This window comes from Canis lupus, chromosome 21 (genome assembly GCF_048164855.1).
Source record: "Canis lupus baileyi chromosome 21, mCanLup2.hap1, whole genome shotgun sequence".
NCBI classification, from domain to species: domain Eukaryota; kingdom Metazoa; phylum Chordata; class Mammalia; order Carnivora; family Canidae; genus Canis; species Canis lupus.
This window is the reverse complement of record NC_132858.1, coordinates 41,369,093-41,382,238: the sequence shown is the minus strand read 5'-3', so window position 1 is coordinate 41,382,238 and position 13,146 is coordinate 41,369,093. Positions and strand designations below refer to the sequence as shown.

The 13,146-nt window shown below is 40.3% G+C and overlaps 1 protein-coding gene across 19 annotated transcripts in view; it reads left to right on the top strand.

Moving 5' to 3' along the window:
* SRPK2 (SRSF protein kinase 2) overlaps positions 1-13,146 on the top strand; it is a 255,065-nt gene that overhangs the window by 74,987 nt on the left and 166,932 nt on the right. Inside the window, exon 1 of one of the 19 annotated variants that reach the window (XM_072791516.1) lies at positions 9,144-9,258. The exons of the other annotated variants lie outside the window; for them this stretch is intronic. The gene's annotated coding sequence lies outside the window, so the exon portion shown is untranslated. Of the gene's footprint in view, positions 1-9,143; positions 9,259-13,146 lie in introns of those variants that run through there. 19 annotated transcript variants of the gene reach the window in all.

Sequence of the window (13,146 nt, the reverse complement as noted above, 5' to 3'; positions counted from 1 at the left end):
TTAGTTCCTTTTCATGTTTTTTTTTTTTTTTATACCGCTGTGATAAAGCAGGATTTTGTTAAGTAAACATCCTGTATTTTCTCCATCCTTCTGAAGCTTTTGAATCCAGAGAACATAGAAGCTCACTAAAATAGGTACTTGGCTTAAAGCATTTCGAGCAATGGTTACTTATTGTCACAGTCTGGATGCTTCTAGATTGATATTTTGTATTTTTCAGTTAGATCAGGGATCTTCTGTAGCTCTGTGGAGGTTTGATTTTAAAAGTCATATACTTTTTGATACAACTCTGGTCTAGGGAGGCCTTTAGTTTTTCTTTTGCAAGGAGATGGCCCTAGTCTGAAGGGGTTTGTAGGCATTGTGTAGCAGTTACTAGTAGCAGCCTGGGGGCAGGGCAAACCTGAGGTACCCAGAATGAATTGCTCAATATATCATTAGTTGCAGGAGTTCTGTAGTCACAATACTAAAACAGATGGATCAAATATTTTGGATTTTTGGTCAGTTGTGTTTTTTTGTTTTTTGTTTTTTAAACAGTCATCTAAGGCACAGGATGGGAAATGAAGGGTTAAAGGCAAAATTCAGTGTCTGGTCTTTGGGCAAGACGTTTCTGTTGACTGTACTATGCATGTATGCACATTCTGCCTTAAGCCAAAAAGGATTTAAGGTGGCACTTCTCTGCAGTTTTTATGGTCTGAGTAAGACTTACTTGTAAATACACTTACAGTTTCAAGTTGAAATGAATCTGGCTTCCAAATGCTGTGTACTTATTCCAACAATGCTGCCATTGTACCTCAAGGTCTCGTTACACCTTTAGGGTTTGACTGTGTTCACCAGTCATAAGTCTTTATCCTTTGATGTTAAAATCAATTTTTGGCATCAGCCAAAAATCGCTGAGTGCCAAGTCTGGTGAATAACCTGAATAGGCAGTCCTGGGTTGTTAGAGTTTTTGGCTTATTGTTTTTGACTCATAGACTATGAGCCAGAACGTTTTCAGGATGATGAAACCAGTTTCTGAGCCACAGTTAACTCCTTGTTACTTCAGCAGACTCAAACAATGGGGCCAATTGACTTTTGGTCTTTGTGGGATGTTCCTACTGTAGCGGTGCCATTGAGATCAAATAAACAAGTTAGCATTGTCTTCACTTGGGATTTTGATATGGAGGTTTTTTTGGCGGGGTGGGGGCGGTGGGGGGGTGGGAGTAGGGGGGTGCTGGACTGCAACGAAGTTTTCCATTGCACATTTTGTGTTTTTAGGTCACTGTGAAACTTTTTATCATTAGTTCTTTAACTTTCTCAAAATGTTACTTCTGATTTTCTCAAAATGTTATTTTCTTTAGCAGTTCATGAAAGATCCAAAACAACAGGTTCTAACTGCTTTTTTATCACTTAGTGAAAATATTTGGAACATTATTCACCCTATGTCCCATATATTTTATTAGCTTCCCTCACCCCTCTCCTCCAATGAACTAATTTTCTTGTGTTCTGATTTTTTTGTGTAATCATTCAATTGGATGAATTAAATTATTACTTTGATAGCATATTATAGATGAGGAAAAAGTCTTATGGAAGATGAGACTTAATTTAAGGAATCAGATAACGAGGAAGAATTTAAATCCCAATTTCTGACTAATTTTGAGGACTTTTTCAGTGCTTAATGCTGTCGTGGTGGAACAAAGTCATATTTTTATTTTATTTCATTCATTCATTCATTCATTCATTCGAGATATAGAGAGAGGGGGAGAGAGGCAGATACGCAGGCAGAGGGAGAAGCAGGCTCCATGTAGGAAGCCCGACATGGAACTCAATTCCAGGACCCCAGGACCACAACCTGAGCCGAAGGCAGACATCCAAACACACTGAGCCACCCAGACATCCCTAAAGTCATATTTTCTTTAAATTTTTTATGGTAATGTGACAAGACCATTCTCCCTTTGTTTCTATATATTTCACTTGTGGATTTAATGTCCCACAAAATTAAATGTTCATTAGTTTTTTCCTCATTAAGGTCATTTTTCACAAGCAGCCCGGGTGGCTCAGCCGTTTAGCACCACCTTCAGCCTGGGATGTGATCCTGGAGACCCAGGATCAAGTCCCACGTTGGGCTCCCTGCTTGGAGCCTGCCTTTCTCTCTGCCTGTGTCTCTGCCTCTCTCTCTCTCTTTTTCTCTGTGTCTCTCATGAATAAACAAATAAAAAATCTTTTCTTAAAAAAAAAAAAAGGTCATTTTCCATTATATATCAACATGGAGCCTGTACATGTGTATATCTCAACCAATTGTGCTTTGGCCTTAAATACTTGTTGCATATAAAAAAATTACAATTGTCCTGTACCTGTTACTTTGTTTCCATAAACCATGTCAGAAAATCACATACATTTCAGTGTTTCATTGAAACATTAATTTGTCTTTTTCATAATTTTTTTTTTTCTTTTTCATAATTTTTATGAAAGTCACACTTAAAAGTTTGCTGCATGAAGGTGCCTGGGTGGCTCACTTGGTTGAATGTCCTATTCTTTTTTTTTTTTTTTTAATGTCCTGTTCTTAATTTCAGCTCAGATCATGATCCAGCTCTGAGTCAGGCTCCATGCTCAGTGGGGAGTCTGCTTGCGGAATTTCTCTCCCTCTGCCCCCTCCACCACTCGTGTTCATTCTGTTTTCCCTTTGCCCCTCCCCTGTTCACATTTGCCCTCTCTCTCTAAAACTAAGTAAATTAAACCTCTAAAAATATAAATTAATTTGTACATTTAAGTTAGGTTGAAGCACAAAGTTTCTTTATTTGTTAAATATTATATTTCATTTATGGTGGTATCCTCATGTGCTTATAACTTGAAAAAGTGATCGTTTTTACTTTGGAAATATTTTAGACCTGTGGAAATGTGTTGTTTTCTATAATTTATTTGGACTGGAGTAGTTTGGATCACCTGGCACCAAATTCACACCCTGGAAAATGTGGTATCAGTGTTCACTGAGACGCTGTGTTGGTGGCAGCTGCGTTGGATATGGGAGTGTTGGAGAGGAGTGGGTCTCTACGTTAAAGTTAGAGTAGTGTTACCACAGGTGAGAAGATTGGGTGAAACTGCACTGGAACTAGTTCCCCATTTGTTACAGGCCTGTTTCCTGCTCATTTTGATTCAGGAGATGGTACACTATGCCTCCCTGTTCTTCCCGTAGTGACCATCCAGGCCACATAGATACTGAGCTCTTCTTTGCCCTCTGCCCCTTTCCTGGCTTGCACATACATGCTTGCCCTCTCACTTTCTCTCAAAGAAATATTTTGTAAAAAAAAAAAAAAAAAAAAGTAAAAATAAAATAATAAAAATCAGAACATAAAAGAATACCATATCCTACCATATCTATCTCTAGTTAAGGAAATCACTTACGTGCCCTTAGGTTCCGATTTTTAAAAATTTGGCTAAAAATGATAAGATAAAGGACAATATAAAAAAGAAGCTTTAATAATGACTTAGTTAAAAATATATTATAGAATATCATAGTACCAAATCTCGAATTTTAAAGATCAGAAGATAGACTTCATCAGGTAACCTGAGGTCTCCTTCGACTCCTTCAGTGGATCCTTTAGCAGGTCAGTCCTAGGACTCCCCTCCCCCACCCTCTGGGTAGAAACTGTGTGAATGGGTTTTGTAGTGTGGGCCATGTGGGATGGTGAGGTTTTCCTCAGTTAGGGATAGGATGGAAGAAAGTGTTAGTGTTTCAGTTAAAGTATTGCTTGTTCTGCAGATAAAAAATGTAAAGCTTCACTGTTCTGAGTACAGTCTATCCAGATAGCAATTGACTTTATCTTTACAAGGTTCATTGTTCTTTTTTTTTTTTTTTTAAGATTTTATTTATTTATTCATGAGAGAGAGAGAGAGAGAGAGAGGCAGAGACACAGGCAGAGGGAGAAGCAGGCTCCATGCAGGGAGCCCAACGTGGGACTCAATCCCGGGTCTCCAGGATCACGCCCTGGGCTGAAGGCAGCGCTAAACCTCTGAGCCACCCAGGCTGCCCGGTTCATTGTTCTTCATTCTTAATTTCTGAAAAGTTAGTTCACAGTATCTTTTCCAGAAAGGTTAATAAAAGGTGAAATTCTACAAACAGATATTCTTCATTCTGTCTATGGGCCATATGGAAAATATTTTTTAAATTATGTAGATGAAAAAGAGGCTGTTCACAATGTTGAGATGAGACAAAGCCCTTAGTTGAAAAGATTGTGGGAACTTGAAGTGTCAGGCTCTCCCACCTGAACCCACTCACTGGTATTAAGAATGGGGATGTGAGAACAGTGGCCCTACCTCCATCCAGGGCCTGCAGGATGGGGACACTGGAGGAAGACGGACTTCTGGTTCCTGGGGCCTTCAGGAAAAGTCACATCTGCAGGAGCGGCCAGCCGAGTGTGGGAAGGTGGTCCTTTTAGAGGCAGGGCAGAGGTTGTGGGGACTTGCTGATGGTTCTTGAGTTCCAGTGGGCATTGGGGAGGGGGACTGAGGAATCAGGGCACATTAATGGTGCTGGTGCCAGGGGTAGCTTGGGCTGACAGCTGAGCAGCCTCTGGGAAGGCAGGGAAGCAGTGCTAGCTGAATGGGTACTGTAAAAATTACTTGGTTCTCTTGGTGGCCCTGAGGGCAAGTGCAGGCCTCCTGGGGGACAGGCTCTGCTGGGAATGGGTCTGTACCTCCTCTCTCCCCTGCTGGGCCAAGGGGCAGTCACTTGGGGGAAGGCCCGGGGTGACCTGTTCCAGGCTGGGGGTTGACAGCTTATTCTGAACCATATTATCCTGAAAGCCTCTTTATTTGATAATTTTATTTGGTTTTATAGACACAGAAATACTATCATGCTGTAGTAGTGATTAAATTTTGTTGTTTCCTTGTATAGTGGGGTTTTTGCTTCTTCGTCCCCTCTAATAGCCTGCCAAAAATGCTAGCATGCCAAAGTGCCTGCCATGAATACAGAGTGGTTGAGAAGAATACCCCCACCCCCAGCTATTTCCTAAACAGCCTTGCTCTTTCAATCTTTGTATATTGCTTGTCGTGTTTCCTCTTTAGAATGTTGTTCTCTGCCTGAACTGTTGCTCAATATGATACTAGCTCTCTGCAAGCTGCTGAGTACCTTCTCCTGCTATTGTACTTGGATGTAGTCTGTTTTTACACTGCTCACCTTATATTTTAGTGAGTTGATTATATTGTTGTCTGTATTGGTCTGTACCCTCTTACTCACTCTTACATCCCTAGGCCAAATATAGGTGCCCAGAAAACATTTGTCAAATAAATACTCTGATAAGGGCCAGAACTTTTGTTTTTCATTTTATTTTAATTCCAGTTAGTTTCAGGTATACCGTATAGTGATTCAACAATTCCATATGTCACCCTGTGCTCATCACAAGTGCCTTCCTTGATCCCTATCACCTATTACCCATTCCCCCACCCACTTCCCCTCTAGTAACCATAAGTTTTAGAACAATAGACTCTTAAGGCAAGCTTGAGAGAGAATTCTGTTTTTGCACCATAGCAATCAAGGGAGAGCTTATCTTATACTCCATAATGTTGTCCTTGTCTTTTAGAGGTAACTACCTTTAAATCAAAAGACAAAAATGTAATTCTCTCTCCCTCTTTTTTAAGATTTTATCTATTTATTCATGAAAGACACACAGAGAGAGAGAGAGGCAGAGACACAGGCAGAGGGAGAAGCAGGCTCCATCCAGGGAGCCTGACGTGGGACTTGATCCCAGGTCTCCAGGATCAGGCCCTGGGCTGAAGGCAGCGCTAAACTTCTGAGCCACCCGGGCTGCCCCAAAATGTAGTTCTCTAATTAAAAATGTAAAATTATCCTAATGCTGTATTTTTCAATTTGCAGATCCAGGCCCATTGGGAAGTCATAAAATCATTGACAGAATCGTTATCAGGATTATTTTAATGAAGTAGGATAGAGAGGATAGAAAATGTCAGGAAGCATCACGTGCAGTAAAAGTAGGATAGTTTCATGAAACCTTTGTTCAGTTCTAGATCTATGAACACGTGTTTTATAACTATGTGTATACAGGGTCACATCATAAACGTTTTTTTTTTTTTTTTTTTGAAATCCTGACTTCAATTATTTTTCTTTTCCAAACTTTTATTTAAATTCTAGCTAGTTAACATATAGTATAATATTGTTTTCAGGAGTAGAATTTAGTGATTCATCACTTACATAAAACACCCAGTGCTTATTCTATCAAGTATCCTCTTTGATCCCCATCTCCCATTTTTCCCATCTCCCCAGCCACCTCCATCAACCCTCAGTTTCTTTTCTATCATTAAGAGTCTTTTTAAAATTATTTATTTTTAAATATTTATTTATTTATTTATTCATAGAGATGCAGAGAGAGAGAGGCAGAGACACAGGCAGAGGGAGAATCAGGTTCCATGCAGAGAGCCCGACCTGGGACTCGATCCAGGGTCTCTAGGATCACGCCCTGGGCTGCAGGCAGTGCTAAACTGCTGCGCCACCGGGGCTGCCCCTATTTATTTATTTAAAAAAGATTTTATTCATTCATTCATGAGAGAGACAGAGGCAGAGACACAGGCAGAGGGAGAAGCAGGCTCCAAGCAGGGAGCCTGATGTGGGACTCGATCCCAAGACTCCAGGATCACCCTCTGGGCTGAAGGCAGGCGCTAAACCACTGAGCCACCCAGGGATTCCCCAAAACTTTTAGTTTTTTTTTTTTTTTTTTTTTTTTTTTTGAGAGAGGGCATATGTAGAGGTGGTGGGGAGAGGGAGAAAGAATCTTAAGCAGACTCCATGCCCAGCATGGAGCAGGACATGGGACTTGATCTCAAGACCCTGAGACCATGACCAAAGCCAAAATCAAGAGTTGGATATTGGGATCCCTGGGTGGCACAGCGGTTTGGCGCCTGCCTTTGGCCCAGGGCGTGATCCTGGAGACCCGGGATCGAATCCCACATCGGGCTCCCGGTGCATGGAGCCTGCTTCTCCCTCTGCCTGTGTCTCTGCCTCTCTCTCTCTCTATCTGTCATAAATAAATAAAATATTAAAAAAAAAAAAAGTTGGATATTTAACCAACTGAGCCACTCAGGCACTTCTATTGTTTTAAGAGTTTCTTATGGTTTGCCCACCTTTTTAGCTCTTTTCTCCCCCCTTCCCATATGTTCATCTGTTTTGTTTCTTAAATTCCAAATTTTATGGTGTCTGTCTCTGACCAACTTGTTTTGCTTGGCATAATACATTCTAGCTCCATCCACGTTGTTGCAAATGTCAAGATTTTGTTCTTTTTGATGGCTAATACTCCATTGCTTGTATATACCACATCTTTATCCATTCATCTGTTGATGGACATCTGGGTTCTTTCCATAGTTAGGCTATTGTTTGATAATACTACTGTAAACATCGGGGTGCATGTATCCCTTTGAATCAGTATTCTTGTATCCTTTGGGTAAATACCTAGTAGTGCAATTGTTGGGTCATATGGTAATTCTATTTTTCACCTTTTGAGGGACCTCCACACTGTTTTCCAGAGTGGCCACACTACTTTTCATTCCTTCCAGCAGTGTAAGAGGGTTCTCCTTTCTCCATGTTCTCAAAGGGCCAAAACTTTGGATCAAGCAGTACCTTGCTCAATATACAAAAATCAGCTCAAAATGGATTATAGGCTTAAATGTAAAACTACAGAGTAGTTGAAGAAAACATTCAGAGAAAAATCTTTGTGACTTAAGTTAGGCAAAGATTTCTTTAAAAAAAACCCAAAGTGTAATCCGTTAAAAAAAAAAAAAGATAAATTGGACTTAAAGTCTTCTCTTTGAAATACATTCTTGGAGTGCCTGACTCAGTCGGTTAAGCGTCCGACTCTTGGTTTCAGCTCAGGTCATGATCTCGGGGTCCTGGGATCAGGCCCCAAGTTGGGCTCTGTGCTTAAGGGGGAGTCTGCTTGGATTCTGTCCCTATCCCTGCCTCCCGAGCTCTCTCTCTCAAATAATCTTAAAAAAAGAGACATTCTTATGATAATAAAAAGAGAAGCCACAAATTGGTAGAAAATATTTACAAATCGTGTATCTGATAAAGGACTTTTATCTAGAATATATAAAGAACTTTGCGAACTCAGGAAAAGACACCAACTAAAAAATGGGCAAAAGAGTTAACATTTCACTAATGAAGATGTATAGGTGGCAAATAAACACATAAAAAGATGACCATTTTATCAATTAGAGAAATGTAAATTAAACCATGAGCTATCTCTATACACATTTTAAAATGGTTAGAATAAAAACAAAACTGATTATACCTGGTGCTAGTGGGGATGTGGGCCCAATGGACCCTTCACACATCATACCATATGACCTGCTTCTGGGTTTTACCCAAGTGAAATAAAAACTTATGTTCATATAAAAACCGGCGCACTTACTTGATAGCAGCTTTTTTTTCTTTAATAATTGCCAAAAATGGTAATCATTCAGATTTCTCTCAACTGGTGAATTAATAAACAAGTGGTGATATATCAGTACAGTGGAATATTGCTCAGCAATAAAAAGAAATGAACTACTGATACAGTTGCAACAAATGGATGAATCTAAAAGGTCTTACGCTTAGGGGTGCCTGGATGACACAGTTGGTTAAACAGCCAATTCTTGGTTTCAGCGCGTCACGATCTCAGGATTGTGGGATTGAGCCCCATATCAGGCTCTACTCTATGTGAGGAATTTGCTTGAGGATCTCTGTCTCCCTATCTCTCTACCCCTGCCCCTGCTTGCATTCTCTCTCTCTCTCAAATAAATACATAAGTAAAAAAAAAAAAAAAAAAAAAAGTGTTACACGTGGTGAAAGAAGCCAGACTCATGTTTGCAGTTTATACACTTACATTTATATAGGGAAAGGCAAACGGTTAGGGCTAGACAGCAGATCAGTAGTTGCTAGAGGTTATGCTTGGGGAGGAGCTGGCTGTAGAGCACGGAGGAATGGTATTGGGCCTGGAACTTTTCTGTATCTTGGTGGCAGGATTGGTTACACAACTGTCTGTGTTTGTTTCACACATAGCACTTTACAGAACTGAATTTTACAGTGTGTGAATTATACTTTAATTGAAAATGAAAATCAAACAAAAGTAATTGATACAGGTGATTATCAAAGGTTTTGTTAATTCTCTTAAAGCTTAATAAAACTTGGCAAGTCTGGGGGAAACAACCTGCCAGAACGTGATCACCTCTGAAGGCCTTTCAGCTGACGGTTTTGAGGACCTCCGTATTCCTAATCGTTTGTCAGAGTGCACAGCCAAGGAGGTAGGTTGTAGGACTTTGCCACATGTTACAGATGACTGTGATTTGAAATCCAGTGTAATTTGAAAAAATTGCACATGTTGAACAAGACAACATTAAGGTATAGTTTATGGTGAAGGAAAATGTGACAAAACACAAGAGATGTGCTGCGTCCTGCCTTGCATTCCAGCCGTTGTGACTCCTGTGTGATGTATGGAGCACGGCCTATGTCAGTGTTGTATCATTGAACTCCGTGTAAAACTAAAGATCTGTGATTGGCAGTTGGTTTGCTATTTGCAGTAGTCCATCGGTTTTTATTTTTTATTTTTAAAATAGGTTTATTTCATTTTGACAGTTCTATCACATCGGTGAGTTATTGTTCCTGAAGATTCCTTAGGGTTTTGTCCAGTGAGTGTGTGAGGGGGCTCAATACGTATTCTTAGTCTTGGGGCACTTGGGTGGTTCAGTCGGTTATGCTTAGGTCATGATCCCAGGTTCTGGGATTGAGTCCCACATTGGGTTCCCTGCTTAATAGGGAGCCTGCTTCTCCCTCTCCCTCTCCCTCTGCCCTTCCTCACTGTTTGTGCTCTCTCTCTCTTTCAAATAAATAAATAAAATCTTAAAAAAAGAAAGTATTCTTAGTCCCTGCATTTTTTTGTTAGTTTATGGTACTTGAACCCCACCATAAATGTTATCGTGAACCCGCCATAAAGATTGTGAGAGGCCCTTTGTAGTAGCAGTTTCTGGAGCCAAGTTACCTGGGTCTTTCTCCCAGCTCTGCCATTTATCAGCTGTGTGACCTTGGGCACAATTATTTAACCTCTCTATGCCTCTGTTTCCTCATCAGTAAGTGAGGGTAGGGTGAAATTACAGTTCCAACTCCATGGAAGGTTTGTGTGGATTAACTGAGCTAATAAATGGGAAGCCCCCACAACAGGTAACATACAGCTCATTATCACTGTTAGGTGCTATTGTTAGTATTATTCATCTGTCATGAATAGCCTCATAAGCTTTTCTTAAATGTTTATATCCAAGAATGGTTGTGATGCTGTTTCACCCTTTGGTTTCCTGAGATTGGGTTTCTTTACTTCTTGTAAAGCCAGTGGACTTATCTCATATTTTCTTTCCTGTTTTTCCCTGACATTCCTGTGTCTTATATACTTCATGGCATATTTTATTTTTATTTATTTTTATTTTTTAAAAAGATGTTATTTATTCATGAGAGACAGAGAGAGACAGAGACAGAGAGAGAGAGGCAGAGACACAGGCAGAAGGAGAAGCAGGCTCCATGCAGGGAGCCTGACGTGGGCCTCGATCCCGGGTCTCCAGGATCACGCCCCGGGCGGAAGGCAGCCGCTTAACCGCTGAGCCACCCAGGGATCCCTGCATATTGATTTCTAGTAAGTATGTTTGTTACATTTGGAATCTGTCTTCTAAAGACACAATGCTTAAGACAGAACTAAATGTATCTCTTAAATGGGAAGGGGAGTGAGGGAATGTGGTTATAAATTGAGGTTTGGAAACTTGGTAAATTTAGAGGACTGAATACTATAAATCAAAAGAACAATTTGTTTGCTTCTTTGTATAGTATGTTACTTTTGTAAAATTGTGTCCTTTATACAGAGACCATGCTCTCAGCACAAAGCGGATTGTGTTGGTCAGAGTATTTTGAAGGTACTTGTTAAAAAGCACTTGTGGAATGGTTTGTGGAAATGGCTCTGACGTCTCACAGAGTATTCTCGTCCTCCTCAGATCCATTCTTTAGTTGGACAAAATAAGATTTGTCTTTTAAGCTTGATGATAGCAAACCAATTTACTGGCCTTCTCTTTTTGCGGGGTTAAATTGGGTAGGATTCATTAGAGGTTCTCAAACTACCAACTGATTTGCTGGCAGTGATGACATCCTCTCGACTGAGAATCTGGGGTAACTTTTGTAGCCTCTCTTACTACCTTGATACCTGGGTAAGGCTTCTTCACAGTGGGACCTGAACCATGACTCCCCATCTCCCCCTTCTCAGCCCCTGGCAACCTCTGTTTTGTTTTCTTGTTAATTTACTTACTCTAGGTACTTCATGTATTGGAATAAGATTTGTGTGGAATTATATTTGTCCTTTTCTGTCTGGCTGATTTCACTTAGCATGTTTTTAAGATTATCTATGTTGTAGCAGGTGTCAGAATTAGTTTTTTTTTTTTTTTTTTTTTTACAGCTGAATATTATTTCACAAATCCAATAATATAATTAAATACATTTAACTCAACATCTCCAAAACCATATATGAAGATGTAGTCTGTATAAAAATATTAATGGAGTATTTTTTATTTTATTTTTGTGCAAAGCACATCTCTGTTGAGAGTAGCCATCTTTCAAGTGCTTAGTGGCCAAATGTGGCTAGGATTTCTGTATTGGACAGTGTAGCTCTAGAATAAAAGATGATTACTTAAAATTATAAAGCAGCGTATACTTTTTTTTTTTTTTTTTTAAGATTTTATTTACTCGGGCAGCCCGGGTGGCTCAGTGGTTTAGCGCCGGCTTCGGCCCAGGGCGTGATCCTGGAGACCTGGGATCGAGTCCCATGTCGGGCTCCCTGCATGGAGCCCACTTCTCCCTCTGCCTGTGTCTCTGCCTCTCTCTCTCTGTATCTCTCATGAATAAATACATGAAATTAAAAAAAAAGATTTTATTTACTCATGAGAGACAGAGAGAGAGGAGGGCAGAGACATAGGCCAAGGGAGAAGCAGGCTCCTCACAGGGAGCCCAATATGGGACTTAGTCCCAGGACCCTAGGATCATGACCTGAACCAAAGGCAGACGTTTGTTCAACTACTGAGCCATCCAGGTGTCCCACAATACAGACTTTTTTAAAAAGAAAAATAATATTTGTTGAAAGACAACTTTGGAGAAGATTGTAGTCCTCAGCCCCAGAAAAAAAAGAAAGGATTTTAAAAAATGACAAAGACTCAGGCATGGCTTTTCCTTTGTTTCAAACTTCACAAGGCTTAGGATCCTTTAGAGGAAGAAATATTTAACTCTGAATTTCTTTTTACCAGAACCTTGATGAGTAGATGTAGGGAACTCGACAGGAGTTTTGATTCACACTGTCCTAAATGCAATGCTGGTAAACCATAGGTAATTAAAATTTTGCATAGAAAAATTTGAATATAGAGTAGAGCTGGAACAGCGATTTGCAGTGGGTGCTGTGGGGCTTGATGAAAAACTCTTGCCTAAACTCTAGAAGTTTTCTTTTCCATTCTCATTCTTTGACTTTTGGGGATCGTTCCTGATTTATGTCAAGCACTCCTAAGTGTTGCTGTCAGGAGAGAGGAGCACACAGATGGGGTGGTACGCGGGAGATGCCCCAGCGCAGCCTCTCCAGATGGTGTATGCTACGTCCCCTGGAGGGATTGGATTAGGTGTCCACCCTGGTTATAGTGCAAGCAGGCCCCAGGGAGTGTAGCATCTTGTGGATAATGTAGCCTGGGTAAAAAAGATGAATTGGGATAATGCATTCCCTGCCCCAGGAATTTGGATTTCTGAAATGGAGAAATTAGGCCAGTTTGGTAGGGCCAGTGTGTCACTGTGGATAGCAGTAGCATTGATTTGAGAGTTTGATTTACCTGGGGCCACTTCATGGCTGGGTGACTTTAGACAAGTTACCTTACCTTTCCCCCTGTTTTACTCCTCTGCAAAATAGAGATAATATTTGTATCTGCCTCATAGTGTTTTTATGAAGATAAAGATATGTAATCCCTGCCAAATTCAAGAGTTATCGTTGACATCATAATACAAAACAAGGGTTATTGTTGCCACCATAATGTAGAAGAGTCTGGCATGCTTTTATATTCCATGTGCAAGCTGCAGTTATAGAACTAATCATTTGGGAAGCAATGAAACGGATGCTCAAAGAGAAGCAG